Source organism: Phoxinus phoxinus, assembly GCF_949152265.1.
Source record: "Phoxinus phoxinus genome assembly, chromosome: 23".
NCBI lineage: Eukaryota > Metazoa > Chordata > Actinopteri > Cypriniformes > Leuciscidae > Phoxinus > Phoxinus phoxinus.
In genome coordinates, this window is record NC_136898.1 from 1,970,003 (window position 1) to 1,990,126 (window position 20,124).

General features: G+C 37.0%; 1 long non-coding RNA gene across 1 annotated transcript in view; it reads right to left on the minus strand.

The window, feature by feature from the left end:
- The window catches only part of LOC306991867, a 21,914-nt gene extending 2,126 nt beyond the window's left edge, over nt 1-19,788 (minus strand). Inside the window, exons 1-3 of the long non-coding RNA XR_013796177.1 lie at nt 19,629-19,788; nt 19,201-19,526; nt 17,518-17,668 (exon numbers count right to left, since the gene is read on the minus strand). This is a non-coding gene — a long non-coding RNA (uncharacterized lncRNA). The remainder of the gene's footprint in view (nt 1-17,517; nt 17,669-19,200; nt 19,527-19,628) is intronic.
- Nucleotides 19,789-20,124: the final 336 nt, after the last annotated feature.

The following is a 20,124-nucleotide window of genomic DNA, read 5'->3' on the forward strand; positions in this document are numbered from 1 at the left end:
AATACACACATATGCATGTATATATTTAAGAAATATTTGCATATACACTGTATATATATTTATAAATACATTACATTATATATAAATATACATATTATATATATATAATACATTTTCCTTAAATATATTCATGCATGAGTGTATTTATATATACAAAATAATTATACACAGTACACACATATATTATGTAAACAAACTTTTATTTTGGATGATTAATGATTAATCTTTGCCCAGCACTAATATATTATATATATATATTGCAATTAGCTTACTCCCTGAAATACAATAAAATAATCACCATCATTTTGAGTCATTTTAGTTTTGTCAATTTGTTATAGACTTTTGTCAAAATATACATTTGTATATATATATATATTTTTTAAATGTATTAATTCCTTGACGTCTGTTTTTGTGCATCAGTGTTGGTCTTTGACTTGAGTCTCTGCCATTGAAATTATCCTACGCACGTTTTTTAAGTTTTTCCAACTAACATTTCTTTTCTGTTAGATAACATTAAACTATATTACAGATAAATTAAAGGGAGAGAACATGCAGACGGATGTTGGAGTCGAGCTCTCGGAGATGATGGAGGACTGTGGCACAGAAACCCTGATGAAGGGTTCGGAGCAGGCGCCTGAATCCTGACACATCTCCAGATCCGGTCCCCTGTGGACTCCCTGTGATCCGCCTTTCCCCAGGGACGCGTCAGTCTCACCCGGACCATCACATCGCCTTCATCCCGCCCGTCTCCTCTCATCCAGAGCACCTTCACACCCCCACACACTGCTTCATCTATTCACCCGACTGCTGATATCTGACACGGCTGCGAGCCGGAGGAATCCTGCAGTGTTCCAGCGTCACCTGTGCTTTATGTTTAGCATTACGCTAGCGAACATCTTCAGACGGTGTAGCGGAGCGGCTGCTTGAGAAACAAGGTGATAAGAGACGCCGGCTAATGCTGCCTTCACGTCAGGATTCGTGATCACAATGTGATGTATGATAGTAATATTAAAGTCATCATGAAATATTTTTTTTTATGGAATATTATATATAATATATAGAATTATATATAATGTATAGAGAATATCTCTTCTCTGATGATGTGGGCGGGGCAACCTGTCACTCACATGATATCCACCAATAGCAAACCACAACCATCCAATCAATTCCCAACAGACACAATCAAGCCCCGCCCACATTTGTTCTTGTTTGAGAAGCAATTTCACTGGATATACGTCACAATAGGGAAGAAAAGACTAGCGCAACTTCCGCTACATGCCGACTTTAAATATTAATGAATATTTTTCTGTATGTTAGAGCTATATATGCAACAAAATGCAAATTCGTTGCACATTAGAACGAGATGACTGAAGGCAGCAAGTGAAACGGGTTTGGTGGGTTTTATGTTCTGTAACACGAGACTTAGTAAAGCGAGATTACGTGAGAATGTAGTTTATTTACACAGTACAATAAAAATATATATATGTATTAATTCCTTGCCCATTTGTTGTCTCTATATATACTATATATATATAGTGTTATATATACACACACACAATTTTTATATAAATTACATTTGGCCGATATCTTAAAGCCGATAAATAATGTATTATTTCCTTCAGCTGAGACTCTTCAGATGCGCACTGTTCAACATGATGGTTTTAAATTGCTTGAAATATGATAAGAATCACTTCAAAACAGGAAAACACAGTTCAGTGCAACATGTGCATCATATCAGCTACATAACATTATAATGAGAACATCATAATTGTGTGTTTGGGACATGGATTTTAATGGCGAGACTTGTTTTTGTAATCAGGCCCTCAAAAATGATATATAAAAAAAATCTACATTTAGATTTATTGGCTAATATATCGGTTATCGGCTTTCAAACATAAATTATCGGTTATCATATCAGCCAAAATTTTCATAACATTGCATCCCTTAAAAAAAGGTAAACAGCTACAGGTTTTATTTTACTATGCAAAAAAATAAGCATAGAAAAACAAAAATCAAACATTGACTACAACATAATCAGTTATTAATATTTCGTTGGTTCTTTCTTGTTTTTGCATGTGTTCATAATTTCTTCTGGCCAAAAATGATGTCGCACAATGTTAGGTTTCATCACAAATAAAAAGCGACTCCAAACACAACTGCGCAATATACTTACAAAATTGACACATTTTTAATAATATCTGAATAAAGGATGATGTCGTCAATTTTCCTAGACATTACTTTTGGCCACTATACTTACTCACGACCTCGGGAATGATCGAGACGCCAGTCAAGCAAGCGCCATCGAGACGAGTGAGAATGCTAATGGAAAACTCCAATTCATAAGTAGAGTTGCACTTGAATGCGGTAAATATCTCAAGTTTCAATCAAACCAAAATGTATTCAGACACTTTCAACATTTCTCACATTCGCTATAGTTTAGAAAACGGTAATAAAATATGAGCAGAACTCAGTTGATATTTGACAGGTTTTGTCCATCCTTCTGTTAGACTGTCACACACACACACACACACACACACACACACACACACACACACACACACACACACACACACACACACACACACACACACACACACACACACACACACACACACACACACACACACACACACACACACACACACACACACACACACACACACACACACACACACACACACACACACACACACACACACACACACTTCTGTTAGACTGTCTCACACATGAATTATGTTGAATATCTGTCAGCTGGTAAATTTAACTACACAATTAGATAATACCAGTTTAGCTCAACCAGTGACCAAGCAATGCTTCATTGTGTTCAGTGTGTGTGTAAAAAGAGCATTAGCAATTAAAGACAAAACACTTCAGCAGAACATGACCAGCTCAAAGTGTCCGAATCATTTAACTCCCAAATTTGTATACATTTTACTGGTAGTCACTGTATTAATTTTTGGTTATAATGGGTATATGTCACAGTTTACTTTATTTTGCTATCCTCACTTACATAAATGAACTATAGTGTCCTGCACATACTAGTAAAAAAAAAAAGTAGTGTCTGTCTGAATAATTTTTGGTTTGACTGTATGTTATTTTGGTGGCGCTAATGTGCGCTCGCAAATACAATAATTCAGACGCGACTTAAAGGAGAACTCCAACGCAAAATGAACCTTTGGTCTAATTACACATTGTTACCTAGTCAATCGTTATCTGAGATTTGTTTTCATGATTATCGAATGTAAATATATAAAAACAGTTTAGCCTATAACGCTAGTATAATGCTAGTATATAGGGCATTGAGTAATGACAAATAAAAATCGCTTGTTAATACCACTAACGAGGCTGAAAATCGCCCCACACTAACACGGTAGCATAATGAGGGTCCCTACATGCAAACCGAAGCATTGAGAACTGTGTCAGTGTCCAGACAGTTTAATAAGAAGATATTTTATACATAGTCAACTTCGCGTATACCGGCAGAAGCCATCTTTGAAAAACAGTCTCTATCAGTCGATGTACGAACGCATATAGAATCTCATATGGTCTCGTTCACATCTCACCAGTTGGATCGGCGTTCGTACATCGACTGGTAGAGTCTGTTTTTCAAAGATGGCTTCTGCCGGTATACGCGAAGTTGACTATGTATAAAATATCTTCTTATTAAACTGTCTGGACACTTACACAGTTCTCAATGCTTCGGTTTGAAGGTAGGGACCCTCATTATGCTGCCATGTTAATGTGGGGCTATTTTGAGCCTTGTTAGTGGTATTAACAAGCGATTTTTATTTGTCATTACTCCATGCCCCATATACTAGCGTTATACTAGCGTTATAGGCTAAACTGTTTTTAGAGATAAAACTATTTACATTCGATAATCATGAAAACAAATCTCAGATAACGGTTGACTAGGTAACAATGTGTAATTAGACCAAAGGTTCATTTTGCGCTGGAGTTCTCCTTTAAAGGCAGCAAGAGACAAAGAGAGTGTGTGAGCGTAACAACAGAAGGGGGTGTGTGTGTGTGTGTGTGTGTGGAACAATGGTCCATTATGCAGCGGCAGAAAATGATCACCTCTGCGCGGGGACGAGGGGGCACCTGTCACGCCAGCAGCTGATGGCTCCATCAGCGCCACTGGGACCTGTGTGTGTGTGTGTGTGTGTGTGTGTGTGTGTGTGTGACAGCCCCACCGCTGGGCCAACCTCCCTGCTTATTATCAGGGATGATGGAAAAGAGCTCCACCTCCTCCATCTCTCTCTGCCTCAGAAGCGCCACATGCCTTTATTTCAAAACGCGTGCACTTTGCCTCTCATTTCCAACTCGCATCACAAGCTCCTCTTATAGTTTAGCCAGTCATTACCGTACAGCTTATTATGGAAATGTCACAGTGTTTATAACTGTATATTCTCCGGCCAGAACTGTCGGGAACGCCGCACACTCTCTCAAGAGGAATGGATGATAGACACTTGAAACACAATGCCATGACAACTGGTAGACTTTTGCACAGATGACACAAAGAAAAAGAGACAACTGACACCGGGGTGAGGGATGCAATTCTGTTTCCAAAGAGCAAACGCATCTTTCTGGTTTCTAAGGGTTCATGCTGACGAGATATGAAGAGATGAATGAGAATCATTGCAGAATGCGTGCAGGAAAAACACCTGCTTATTTTCCATTACAAATATCCACAAATTCTTCAAATCAAAATGCATTTACTTGAAAAGGAAAATTACTTGGTTCATCAGAAAACATATTTGGCGATGCAAGAAAAATAAACTTAATTCAGGGCTCGACTTAACCCGGGACAAATAATTATTTAAACAAATGTGACCCTGGACCAGTAGCTCCAGAACAAACCATCTTTTGTCTCATATTTGTGACTCTGGACCACAAAACCAGTCACATTGGTCAATTTTGGGAAATTGAGATGTATACATCATCTGAAAGCTGAATAAATAATCTCTCCATTGATGTGTGGTTTGTTAGGATAGGACAATATTTGGTCGAGACACAACTATTGAAAATCTGGAATCTGAGGAGCAAAAAAATGTAAACATTGAGAAAATCTCCTTTAAAGTTGTGCATTTATGTTCACGATTGTGCTGCATTCACTCACAAAAATACATGTTATATATATTTACGGTAGGACATTTACTAAATATCTTCATGGAACATGATCTTAATATCCTCATGATTTTTGGCATTAAAGAAAAATTGATAATTTTGACCAATACAATGTATAGTTGGCTATTGCCACAGATATACCCGACAAAATATTTTGATGGTTGTCATTAAAAACAAACAACATTTATGTCCACTACTGTACTTGTTGTTTATATTGCATTTACTTGAAAAGGAAAATATCACAAAACATATTTGGCGATGCAAGAAAAATAAACTTAATTCAGGGCTCGACTTAATCCGGGACAAATAATTATTTAAACAAATGTGACCCTGGACCACAAAACCAGTCACATGGGTCAATTTTTTTAAATTGAGATTTATACATAACATAATAAATGAGCTTTCCATTGAAGTATGGTTTATTATGATATATGACAATATTTGGCCGAGATGCAACTTTTGAAAATCTAGAATCTGAGGGTGCAAAAAAATCGAAACATTAAAGTTGTGCATTTATGTTCACGATTGTGCTGCATTCACTCACAAAAATACATGTTTTATATATTTACGGTAGAAAATTTACTAAATATCTTCATGGAACATGATCTTTACTTAATATCCTAATGATTTTTGCCATCAAATTTTGACCCATACAATGTATTGTTGGCTATTCCCACAGACATACCTGTGCAACAAAATATTTTGATGGTTGTAGCGTCATTAAAAACACACAACATTTATGTCCACTACTGTACTTGTGGTTTATATTGTGTTTCCTGGTTAATTTAACCCTTGTGCATTGTTCAAATTCCCATCCTTTCGTTATGTTCGTGGCTGAAAACAGCCACTACTTTAAACTGCTGTAAAAATTGATCAGATAAATATTTTTTTGCCATTTTTTTTGCATAAATCTATTAATCAACATCAGTCCTGTTCAAAACTACTAAATGTTTTAAAAAAAATCAAGATTTTAACTCTTTAATTGCCAAATTCATAAATTATGTCACTGATTTGGGAGGGGAAAAAACACAAAATTACTTATTTTCAATATAAAATGTGATTGTGGACTGGATTTTTTTTTACCTTTTATCACAGTCTTGGACATGTCAAAGATTAGAAACAACATTGGTTTTGATGCATTGTTAGTTTTTGTGCAGCATCAGATTTTTACTTTTTCTCCCTCATTTACTGTTCGTGGCTGTTTTTGCCCCATTGACTTCCATTATAACCACATTTTTTGATTGCAAAGCCATGACACCATAAAATCATGCATTTTTGATTGTTGGTGGTTTTCCCTGTTGGGAAGAGGTAAAATTTGTAATTTTTACTGTTGATAACCAGGTGGCACCATTAACCCTTTAGATAGGCCTGTGCAAAAAAAAGCTTAGTTTCTGGCTTTTACATGGAGTTATATGGAGTATAATAGCATAATAAAGTGTGTGTGTGTGTGTGTGTGTGTGTGTGTGTGTGTGTGTGTGTGTGTGTGTGTGTGTGTGTGTGTGTGTGTGTGTGAGAGAGAGAGAGAGAACTCATCTTGATGCGTCTGAGAAAATCAAAATATGCACCTCAGCTCTCAGAACTACATGGAGTAAACAAAAACAAAGTAAGTGTATTTATGCATCTGCTGCCTTTTGATGGTGAGAAATGCAGACTAAACAAAAACAAAGCAAGTGGATTTGAACACTTGCATGCAAGCCTGCTGGTCATTTGATGGTGAGAAGAGCAGGCAACATGAGAAAGGGCTTGACTTGTAGTGAAGTTTTAGAGATGATCATGCAGCCGGACCCCTCCAGCGAGCGGCAGGATGTATTGTCTTCTCCCTCTGACACCACAGACTCAGGAGAGGCAGATCCTGATTTGGATGTGGCACCCTCATCATCCTCTCTAGCTTCCACTGAAGGCGAGGAGGATTCGGAGGATCCTGGGTCTGGGTGGATTGGGAGAAACGGCGAAGTGTGGTTTTCCACCAACGCGGAGACAACTCCCTTTCTTCAGCCTGCCAGAGGCGTGACTTCATGGCCGACGCGCTATGCCATCGCAAGGGTCCATAACATCGATTCTGTGTTCAATCTGTTTTTTACGGGCGCCGCACAATGAGAAACTGGACCGGGGTGGACTCCACAGATCTCCGTGCATACATGGGGCTACTGATTTTGGCCGGCGTCTACAGGTCCAGAGGGGAGTCCACACGTTGCCTGTGGGATGATCACAGTGGTCGTGCGATTTTTAGAGCCACCATGTCCCTCTCAAGATTCAAGAAATCACCAGAGCTCTGCGTTTTGGAGGTTGGTCATGCTGACAATGAGGTCAATCATCTCGTCGGCCCTGGAGTCACGCCTCTGGCAGGCTGAAGAAAGGGAGTTGTCTCCGCGTTGGTGGAAAACCACACTTCGCCGTTTCTCCCAATCCACCCAGACCCAGGATCCTCCGAATCCTCCTCGCCTTCAGTGGAAGCTAGAGAGGATGATGAGGGTGCCACATCCAAATCAGGATCTGCCTCTCCTGAGTCTGTGGTGTCAGAGGGAGAAGACAATACATCCTGCCGCTCGCTGGAGGGGTCGGGCTGCATGATCATCTCTAAAACTTCACTACAAGTCAAGCCCTTTCTCATGTTGCCTGCTCTTCTCACCATCAAATGACCAGCAGGCTTGCATGCAAGTGTTCAAATCCACTTGCTTTGTTTTTGTTTAGTCTGCATTTCTCATTATCAAAAGGCAGATGCATAAATACACTTACTTTGTTTTTGTTTACTCCATGTAGTTCTGAGAGCTGAGGTGCATATTTTGATTTTCTCAGACGCATCAAGGTGAGTTCTCTCTCTCACACACACACACACACACACACACACACACACACACACTTTATTATGCTATTATACTCCATATAACTCCATGTAAAAGCCAGAAACTAAGCTTTTTTTTGCACAGGCCTATCTAAAGGGTTAATGGTGCCACCTGGTTATCAACAGTAAAAATTACAAATTTTACCTCTTCCCAACAGGGAAAACCACCAACAATCAAAAATGCATGATTTTATGGTGTCATGGCTTTGCAATCAAAAAATGTGGTTATAATGGAAGTCAATGGGGCAAAAACAGCCACGAACAGTAAATGAGGGAGAAAAAGTTAAAATCTGATGCTGCACAAAAACTAACAATGCATCAAAACCAATGTTGTTTCTAATCTTTGACATGTCCAAGACTGTGATAAAAGGTAAAAAAAAATCCAGTCCACAATCACATTTTATATTGAAAATAAGTAATTTTGTGTTTTTTCCCCTCCCAAATCAGTGTCATAATTTATGAATTTGGCAATTAAAGAGTTAAAATCTTGATTTTTTTAAAAACATTTAGTAGTTTTGAACAGGACTGATGTTGATTAATGGATTTATGAAAAAAAAAATGGCAAAAAAATATTTATCTGATCAATTTTTACAGCAGTTTAAAGTAGTGGCTGTTTTCAGCCACGAACATAACGAAAGGGTAGTGAATTTGCCCAGAGTGTACTGTTAAGTTTTTGAAAATTTTCAAAGCATTTTCCTAAAATATGTGTAAAAATAAGCTTTGTCACCAAAAATCATTCCATTTGCTGAAACACGGAAAAAGTTATGGCCAAAATAAGACTCAAAAATACCCCATAGTGGCTGAAAACAGCCCCAACGCACATAAGGGTTAAAACCCCCAGCTTACCTTTGCACGTTTAAAACCCAATTTCATCACAAATCTTGAGTGCAGTCGTTAAATCTGTGGCTTCGTTGTGAGACGATTCTCCAAAACAGCGAGAGCTTCAAAATCTCATTTGATCTCAGCATCTCAATGTGGCCACACCGCCCGATGAAAACACACACACCAGAAATATCCATATTTCATTTAATTAATCTCAGGGTAACCCAAAACCACAAGCAGATGTTCAGCTAATTTCCAGTAATTACTTCTCTCTTTATATCTGCGTAGTGTTTTTGCTAACCCAAACATGCTTTCTTAATGAAGCTTTCTGTGAGCTGCTGCGCTGGTTATGTGTATTAAATGGACAGTTAGGCGCTAATAGCTCACTTAGCAGGAGGGGTCACGTCATAAAATTACAGTGAAAAGCCGTCAAACAACACACTGACTGCGATTTTAATCAGGAAGGCTTTCTTCCTGCGGCGTTGGAGATTGAACAATTGAAAGATGAAAATCCACAGAATCTGTAATACTTTCAAAAGCGGGAGAAAATTATCTTGAGCCCCAGCCGTGAACTCAAGTCCGTGCATCAGAATTCATAAAGCAATGCAAGTATGCTTTGCATTGGCAGGAACCGTCTACGGTCAGTTTCACTTTTAAACCTGCTACTTAAGTTGCCCTTGCACAAAGTTAAGTGTGCAAAAAGTGTGCGCAGGGGTGGACAAAGTACACAACTTCCTTACTTGAGTAAAAGTACAGATACTACTGGTCAAATATTACTCCGTTACAAGTAAAAGTTGTAAAGACAGATTTTTACTTAAGTAAAAGCACAGAAGTACTCATTTTTAAAAGTACTTAAGTATAAAAGTAAATGCCAATTCATTGTTTTATTATTGTTGCATGTAATAACCAATTTACAGCATTATGCCTCTAAATCTATGCCTGCCTATCAATATCACATTTATTTCTATAACAGTCGTTCCAGTCGTGGGATTGAATAAGTCACTCAATAACGTCCACAATGGTTTCGTACACCCAATGGCTGTTCCCAGTTGTTTGGGTTTTAGTATGAATATGTTAGCCTTGTTATCTATAAGCTAGTGTGCTCCAAAACAATGACAAAATTCGCATATAGAAGACCAAATTTGCATATAGAAGACCAAACCCAATGTTGAAAATTAAAATCAGGTTGATGTTAGAATCCAATTTCAGATTGACGTTAATCTCCAACGTTGTACAGATGTTGTATTGTGGTTTAAAATCGGTTTACGTCAGAAACCAACATCAGTCGAGTTCTGACGTCAACCAGACTTTCATTTCCAACCCAAATCATCCCTGACGTCACTACTCTCTACACAAGGACCTTGACAGAAATGCAGTTAAGTAAAAAGTACGATATTTGTCTTTCAAATGTAGTGAAGTTAAAGTAAAAGTTTCCAGAAAAAATAATACTCAAGTAAAGTACAAATACTCAAAAAGTGTACTTAAGTAAATGTACTTTGTTACTGTCCACCTCTGGCTATTAGTAAACTTCTTTTAAATTGGAGTCACTGTAAAATTTGTTATCACAACTTTTTATCTTTTGTCAAATCAACTTTGATTCCTACCGTAATGCGTGAAGATAACATACTTTTAAGAGTTTCTGTTTATTAAACTATTCTTCTTCATTGTATTAACTCACAATTTTGAGTTTGTTGTAATTAAAAATGTAAGGCAACAATGGAACTTGCTTTTTTAAGTTAAACCAACAATTTATTTTACAGTGTACTTTCAGTCTATACTTTTTATGTACTTCTCAAAAATTACACTTAACTTAAGCCTACTTAACATGTACTGACAGAAAAGTCTTTACTTGTTCTCAATATTTTGACCGAGATGTATTTAGAAGTATAATTAAAGTGGTGTAAATCCAGCTTTTAATGTTGTTTGTGTGTCTATGTGGAGTTTTTAATCTGCTTTAAGACACACCATGTGTAAGTTCATAAGTCGACAGCATTGCTGAGTATTTTCTGCTTAAAACTGCAGTGAACCAAAGACAGTCTCAAAAACACGCTTTGAAATCGCTGGTGTTTCTGACGTCACACACTACCTTGTAACCAATCAGATCAACGTGTGATCGTCAACCAGTGGATCTCTGAGCGAGTGAGTGAGTGGAGGCGGGGCTCATTTGCATATTCATAGAACCGCGTATACTAAATGAGGCAAGGGTGTCGAGTTACATTCAAGATATTTTAAGGCATGGACACATTTTGTTCAAGGAAAAAAACGTTTAAATATGTCATTTTGGTGATCAAAGATGAGTTTTAAGGGATCAAAAATTTGACTACAGTTGGACTTTAAAAAAAAGAGTTAGTTATATTTGAATTTGAAGTATAAAAATTAATACCTAAATAGAAACATAGGAGTATACTTAAAGTGCAAAAAAACTTAAAAAAAAATGATGTTCACATAAAGAAAACTTGTATAAAACTATACTAGTTACTGAGAGTATACTTCAGTGTACTTACTTTCATAAACTAAAAAAACATGTGGTACAAGTATTTGATTAATAAACTATCAGTATACCTGTAGTTCACTTGCAGTAGTTGCAGTACAAAAAAAGAAAAACATAGTTGTAAACTAGTTGTGTGCTCAAGGTGTACTACTGTTAAAAGTATACTTTTATACACTAAAAAGTAGGCCAATATTGTACCAAATAGCACACTTACAAGTACTAGGACATTATATTAGTATAATTAATACATCAAGTAAGGTTCAAATATATTTTGAAGTAAACTTTAAGTATATTTATTTTTTGTAAGGGTGGGCAAGTTAGTGAAACTATGTTTCTGTTCTTGTTTTACTGTACAAATCTCTCAACATTCTTAAATCAAGATACATTTACTGGAGAAAATAAAAATAACATTATTATTGCAATGTAAAATAACTATTTTCTATGTGAATATCTAGTAAAGTGTAATTTATTCCTGTGATCAAATCATCATTACTCCAGTCTTCAGAGTCACATGATCCTTCAGAAATCAGTGTAATATGAAGAAACATTTCTGATTATTATCAATGTTGAAAATATATTTGTGGATGCATTTTATTTTTCAGGATTCTTTGAAAAATATAAAGTTCAAAAGAACAGCATTTATTTGAAATAGAATCTTTTGTAACATTATAAATGTCTTTACTGTAATTTTTGATAAATTGAATGCGCATTCCTTTATTTTCTGTTTTTAAATTCAAACGGAAGTAGTGTACTGTGTGTGTGTGCGTGTGTGTGTGTGTGTGTGTGTGTGTGTGGTGTGTGTATACTCCACCAATGTCACACTCACATCTAAACCACAGAACGGACAGTATAGGCCCTCATTTCAACATGCTCCAGTTTGTGCATAAAGGAGGTTAAATTGAGATGTTAAAAGTATGCCGTGTGTGTGTGTGTGTGTGCCTGTGTGTTTGTGTATGTGTGTCAGTGTGTTGTCACCTGGGAGCCGCTCCGCATGTTTACTACCACACACACACGCACACACACACGCACGCACACACACACACACACGCACGCACACACACACACACACACACACACACACACACACACACCTGCTCGGCTGCCTGTCACTGAACAGGTGGAGCAGAACATAAGGTGTTCATTGTCTCGGTGGCTCGCTCACACACACACACACACACACACACACACACACACACACACACACACACACACACACACACACACACACACACACACACACACACACACACACACACACACCTCACTTCAGAAGCTCAAGCAGGGAAACAAACTGCAAAATAATCAGCAGAGACGAGCTGGAAACGGAAAGACAAGCGGTGGCTTTTAGTTCGCCCGTGCTGCCTGCGCTAATGCTGTCATTACACAGTATATATTGAGTGAGTGTGTGTGTGTGTGTGTGTGTTCTGGAGGACGGTTGAGAACAATAGATGCAAAATGGCCCCCTGCCAATGAGACACTGAGTGTTTTGATGTGCGTTCAGCTCTTCGTGGTCATAGAAAGTGTTTGTCTGTCAGGTTAATGTGTGTGTGTTTCTGCTTGTGTGCTTCTCTGGAGTGATAGGAGGATTCTGATTGGCTGAGAGGGTCTAGTTACCAAAGCAGCCACTCAGCTGAACTAGCTACACTGTATGCAGCCATCTTTGCTTCATTTAGAACCAATCACCTGAGCCGTACAAGTCATGTGACCCACTGGTTTAGAAATCCTGCAGCAGGTAGGGATGAACGTTTATGTAAAAAAAAAAAAAAAAACGAATTCTACGATACATTTGGGGTATTTTTGTGTTACCCAGAGCCTAATTTCAACAAGCCAGATCTGCTTTATTTTGGATAGAATATAATAACTTCATGTAAAAAAGAAAAAAAGAAGAGTCAACTGATTGGTTTTAAACAGCGCTGTTCACTAAACAAAAGTTTTTGTTAATTGAAATAAAGCTGAAATAAAATAAAATGTAAATATTAAATGAAAACCTTAAAAATATATATTTTTAATTAAATTAAGTGCTAAAACTTAAATAAAAATCAATTAAAACTAAATAAAAACTAATAAAATGACAAAAGCACATAAAAGTGTATGTGTGTGAGAGAGAGAGTGTGTGTGTGTATGTCTCAGTGTTTAAGAGTGTATTTATATTAAGTGTGTATATGTGTGTGTGTGTGTGAGAGAGAGAGAGAGAGAGAGAGAGAGATAATGTCTCAGTGTTTGAGAGTGTATTTACAGTAAGTGTGTGTGTGTGTTTCAGTGTTTGAGTGTATTTACAGTATATGTGTGTGTGTGTGTGTGAGAGAGAGAGAGTGTGTGTATGTCTCAGTGTTTGAGAGTGTATTTACAGTAAGTGTGTGTGTGTGTGTGTGTGTTTCAGTGTTTGAGTGTATTTACAGTATATATGTGTGTGTGTGTGTGCGTGTGTGTGTGTGTGAGAGAGAGAGAGTGTGTGTACGTCTCAGTGTTTGAGAGTGTATTTACAGTAAGGGTGTGTGTGTGTATGTCTCAGTGTTTGAGTGTATTTACAGTATATATGTGTGTGTGTGTGTGAGAGAGTGTGTGTATGTCTCAGTGTTTGAGAGTGTATTTACAGTATATGTGTGTGTGTGTGTGTGTGTGTGTGTGTGTGTGTGTTCCCACCATATATACTGTAAATCAAAGCACTAATAAAGTATTTTCAAAATATATGAATGTAGAAAGACAATGGCAGTGCTTGTGTTTTGCGGAGTAACTGCGTCCTCTCCTAATGGCGTTATTTGTTTTCGTGTTGAACACATCAGTGTTTAAACCTCACATTATTTACCGTGATGTCATTCCGAGACGCAATTAAAAAGAAACATTACAGAAGCGAGCAGAAGTGAATATTAGAAGATCACTCATACCCATAATTACCTGCTCTGTCAAGGTATTTCGGAGTCTCGCTGATCACGGACATTAATTACATCTCCTTTAAATACAATAAAAAGTAATGGGGGCCCTCTGGTAAAATGCTCCTGAATTCACAATGCCTAAATGAAGTTATCAGTTTTATTAATGGCCTCTATTCTTCTTCATCTATTATGAATCTTACAAGAGATCTATTTTACTGAGTGGTCAGGTTGCCGGAGAACGGTCCGACGTTATCGGGGGCAATTTCTAAATTAAATTGAGAGCTGGTCTTTTTTCGTGTGAAAATGAGCGCGATACTTTAATCAGGGCCGTCGCGAGGAAGCGGCCCTTGTTAGGTAGAGTAATAGATGGACCCCATTCATCACCTCAAAGCGTCCGTGTAAAGAACGGAGCCGCGGCTCGCGACTGACGGTATTAATTACTATTCAATTATAAAACCCTGGCCCATAAATAAAAATAAAAGTGGTATTCATGAGGCATTTATAGAAATCCACTTGGGATGTGAGGGAAGGGCATTTTTGTGAGATGTATAAATCAGAGAGTGTGAGTTTTTACACGAGGGACTTTCACATTTTAATATGAACTTCAGAAAAGAAGTTGACGGATTTCATGCTCTCCACCAAATAATGCGGCCTTTAGTTTCAAGATGTCTTGCACGTCTGCATTTATACATATATGATTCTTGGAAAGTCAATATAGCAAATGATGGTGGATTGTAAATATACTTGATTTAATTGACCGTTCGCAAAGACCCGCCCCCCCTTATTACTGTCGCTATGTCCGACAAGCTACGCCGCTCTCACACACACATGTTCTCACGCAGTGAAAAATACATCGCGGAGCAGAGAGGAGACTGACAACACACTGACAGACACAGACCAGCTTACTTTTGATATTAAACAAAGTCTCACCTTTCAAATTTGGTCATTTTTTTAAAAGAAATGTAAACAATAAATAGCGTTTTGTGGCTCTTTAATGTGTCTGTCAGATCGCTGTGTCGCCTCAGTTAAAGCTGCTCGTGAACCGATCATCTCTTCCTTCTAGTTCATTTATAGCATCAAATAAACATGAATGAACATCAGAAGGAATGTTGTTTTAACCGCGGAGAGACGTCAGTACACTCCGCCTCTCAAGTTCAAATCCTCCAGTGTTAATCTACTAACTCTCCTGACGGCTTTGTCAGACAAAATGGCGGATGGCGAAGTATGATTGGTCAGATCACCTGTCAATCAAGCTCCCTGCGAAGGGTCAAATTAATAACAGGATTCGTACAGATACTGTAAAAGACAATTCTAAAGGACTTTAAGCACCACTTTTTTGGTTTTCGAGGACTACAATCAGAGATCTCACTTATCAAACAATATCTTTAGTATTTAAGGATTTTTAAAAACTTGATTTACAGATATATGGTACAACTTAGTGTTTAATAATATATATTAACTACAACGTTTATAATGGCTATAATTGCTCAATAAATAATATTTTTTATTATAATGTTGGCATAATTCATATCGAGAAAGGTTTATCAGACAGGCTGCAGTGTTCATTTTGCGTGAAAAGTTTGTTTTCATGTTTTTTTTCTTTTTTCTTATATAAATAAGACAAGCACTTTTCAAGTACCTCTTCATACATATGGCTGTTTTCAAGGGTTTTCCAGGACTTCAATTTCAAAAAGTCAAATTCAAGTACTTCAAGCAGGTACAAACCCTGTAATAATGAAAAGATCTGCTGTAGTCAATCAGCCCCGAATAGTGAATTTTCCATCTAATGAAAACATTTTTTTTCATTCGTATATTTTACATGTATTCATCAGCTGTTGATGTGTTAGCATTAATGTTTCTTTTTAATGACTCTATACAAGTTTGATTAAACCATCAAATTATGAGAAAAATAAAATATTTAGAATATAAGGGAAGAACAAAACCCCTAAACTTGTTTGAGGTATTTATCTGACAAAATATGATTTGGCAACTACAGCTACAGGTTTTATTTAACTATGCAAAAATAGAAAAAAAGCTCACATTAACTACAACATAATCCGTTATTAATATTTTTTTGGTTCTTTCTTGTTTTTGCTTATGTTCATAATTTATTTGTATGACCGCCTGGCCAAAAATGATGTCGCACAATTTGTCATGTTTCATTGCGTTATAAATCACAAATAAAACAATCGACTCCAAGCACAAATACGTTGGTTTTTGAGTGAAAGCTTTGAAACATTTGTGACCATTATGGAAATTCTTGCACATTTTCCTCAATGTCAAAACAAAGAGTCCAAGTAAATGTCAACCCTCTGCTCTGAGAGCCCACATCTGATGAACATGCACAAGATGGCGGATTCACTCTCTAATTATTTTAGAAATTCTTTAATGAGTTTTCCAGATAATGCTTGAATTAGTTTAAAAATATATACTTTATTTTGTAGTGTTTAAAAAAAAGAAGAAATTCTGACTTTATATTTAAAGTCTGACTATATATATATATATAAACAAATCTATTATAATAAATAAATAAATTTAAAAATATGTTTGATAATACATATAATATATAATATCATAAAATATTTTTATTTCAAATAAATTATTTTCTTTTGAACATTCCATTAAAAAAATAATAATTCTATATACGTTCTCTATTCCATTCCATCATAGAATCCTGAAAAAAAGTATTGCGGTTTCCACCAAAATATGAAGCATCACAACAGTTTTCAACATTGATAATAATCATAAATGTTTCTTGAGCATCAGATCATCATATTATACTGATTTCTGAAGGATCATGTGACACTGAAGACTGGAGTAATGATGCTGGAAATTCAGCTTTGATCATAGGAATAAATTACACTTTACTGTATATTCACATAGAAAACTGCAGATTTAAATTCTAATAATATTTCACTATTTTTACTGTATTTTTGATCAAATAAATGTATCCCTGGTTAGCAGAAGAGACTTCATGTCAGCGGGTTTTGCACAGGAAAGTGCCACTCATGTAAATATCTAGTGAATAAAATTCAGAAAGGATATTATTAATCCAAGTCCATTAATTATCCTCCATTATTTCCCCTCCTTTCTCTTCAGTGACATTTATGAAAACGTTATGGACAGCAATTGCTCCTATGAGTGACATTTTCATTTGGCTTTAAAGTCGAGATGTTAGGACGTCACTCGCCTGTCCGGAGACTCAGAAATACGACGCGACAGTGGCTTCAAATCTTGAGAGCGCAGCTACTTTAGATGAAAGCGTGCGATGGGCCTTTCATCTCCAGAGAAAAGGTCACAAATACCCTGGTGCAATGTATCACATGCTGATAGATGTTTTAGATATAAGAAGAACTTGCAAAGACCTTGTTTAAATCTCCAGGTTAACGGTGCATCTGTGGCGAGATCGTCTTTGAAGCCCGGCGATGGGAACGAGGGCCCGATGGCTTCAAACACCAGCAGACGAATCAGCCTGAAAGTTTCCTCAACGCCCAGGGGAGAACGGGAAGGCTAGATCTGTATCGAAAGGGAAAAAGAGTCAAATTTGCCAACCACAGACAAATTCCCCTCACGGGGAGGTTGAGGATGCTGACATTTTTAGATCGCAGGGTCAATAGTAAAGTTAATGAACTTAAAGGGCACCTTAAAAAAAATATATATTTTTTTTACACAGATATGAGCCCTCATTTATCATAAACTACCACTTCATTAATGTTTTAAGACATTTTAAGAAAATGTATCAATGATTCCCAGCTTTTTATGCACCAAATTTAGGGGAAAATCTGCATAATTCTGCAGGAATGCATTTGAACGGTCAAATGTGTTTAATGGTGGGGATGCACAATATATCGCCACCATATCAGTATCGGCCGATATATGTTATCGTTATCAACCCGATAAGAATAATGTCAATAAATAATGTATTATTTCTATCAGCTGAGACACTTCAGATGTGCACTATGTACATTATGATGGTTTTGAATCGCTTGAAATATGATTGGAATCAAAAAGGAAAATCCAGTTCAACATGTGTACCACAAGTCACAAGTCCTACGGCTATAAAATTTTAATGAGAACATTATAATTGTGTGCTTGGGACATGGATTTTAATGTTGAGACTTTTATTTTGTAATCAGGCTCTCAAATATTATATTACATTTTTATTTAGATTTATCTGCCAATATATCGATTATTGGCTTTCAAATATAAAGAATTATCAGTATCGGGCAAAATTTTCATATCGTCGCATTAATGGGACTCAGTAAATGTGAAAAAGATGATGCCACAATATAAATGGTATAAAGAAAATGTAGATAGCTCCTACTGATCCAGCATTGTTCATGTGTGACATTTTCATTTGCTTTATATTTATGTAATTCATCATAAACCACCCATGCTTCATTAAATCATTTTAAGAACCGATTTTAGGGAAATAACAGGTAAAAACATGTTAAACCGGACAGAGTAAATGTAAAATATTTTGTACCACAATGAAAATAGTTTAAAAAAAAAAGAAAAAGAAAAGAGAGGACTGTTTTTTCCCTTTGGTGGAAACAAGTTTCCATAATGAACGTTATGTGCTGCTGCTATGTATTATCCAAGGAATGAAGATCAGGATATGGAATGAATAAGTAGATAAATTAAGCATACATGAAACCAACTAGCATAATATTCAATACTGGACAGGGAACCTAGGAAAACTCAGGGCTTATATACACAGGGAAAACAAAGTGAGCTAAATGAAACACAGGTGAAACTAATCAGTAATGGGAATTACTGGCACACACTGGGAACTGTCAAGCAAGAACAGGGAAAACTAAAACACCATGAAACTAAACCAAAACTACACGTAACAAGATTTTAATAACTTGGTAACCTAGCTGTGCCTCAAACAAAACTTGAGTGTCTTTCAACGATCTGAAGCCACATGGAAAACTTTTGAAAATATGCCTGACATGGAAAAAGGCTATCTTGGAAGTTGCATAAAGCCAGGGAATTTTTCCAACATGCAGACTAGCCTCCCCTTCTCATAACTATTATTTACTCACTTGTCAGTCATCCATGTGTGCATGTAGGTGCACATACAGCAAATCCATAGCATGACTGGAGTGAGCGAGTGGGACTGTAAGCCTGATGCATCAATTCACGGCGCTTTCCCGGCGTTCCCGGGGGAGGCGCAGGGATTATGGAATCCTATATCTCTCAAGGACACTCGCTCAGGTGAGCTGTGTGTTATACTATCCCTGACTGCTCTGTTTTACGGTTCCCATAAACCCCGGTGTGCCTAATTTAATCCCGTACGCCCCTCACACACCTCCCGCGGCACGCGAAAATCCCGGGGTTTAGTGTGCTGTGACGAGACCACGAAATCCTGCTGCAACACACAGACACACACACACACACACACACACGGAAGGGATTATTAATATGTGTGTTAATATGATTTACTTAACGCTTTGGGTGTTTATCTACCTACCTTATTTTCAACGCGGAAGTAGGCTAAACCGTTTTGTACAGCTAAAATAACTGTAAACAGAAGAGACCGGAAGCCAGACGTATCAAATGACGAAAAAAGGTAGATGTGATAATAGTGTAATAACGGGTTTTATATTAGAAAAACTATTAAACTAACTATTAAAGAGACAACTATCGAGAGGCAGTGTGAATGGATATAATATAGTAGCCTATCATCCGTATCAGCGCCATTTTTTATTTTTAACGGGAATGAAAGCGAGGCGATATCTCTTCAGTGGGTTGTAGCCTACTCTTATTTAATGTGTTTTTAAATCACACATTAAATTACGTGTTATTGTTCTGCTGACGAAACCCTGCAAAAATATATTTCCAAGAAATTTCAATGGGCAAAAAAACCCTCCAGACAACATGTGGACAATTATGTGACCTAGGAGCTTTTTATACAGCTTTTTACATTGAAAACTGCTACCCTGCTTTCATATCTGTCATGGCGCTGT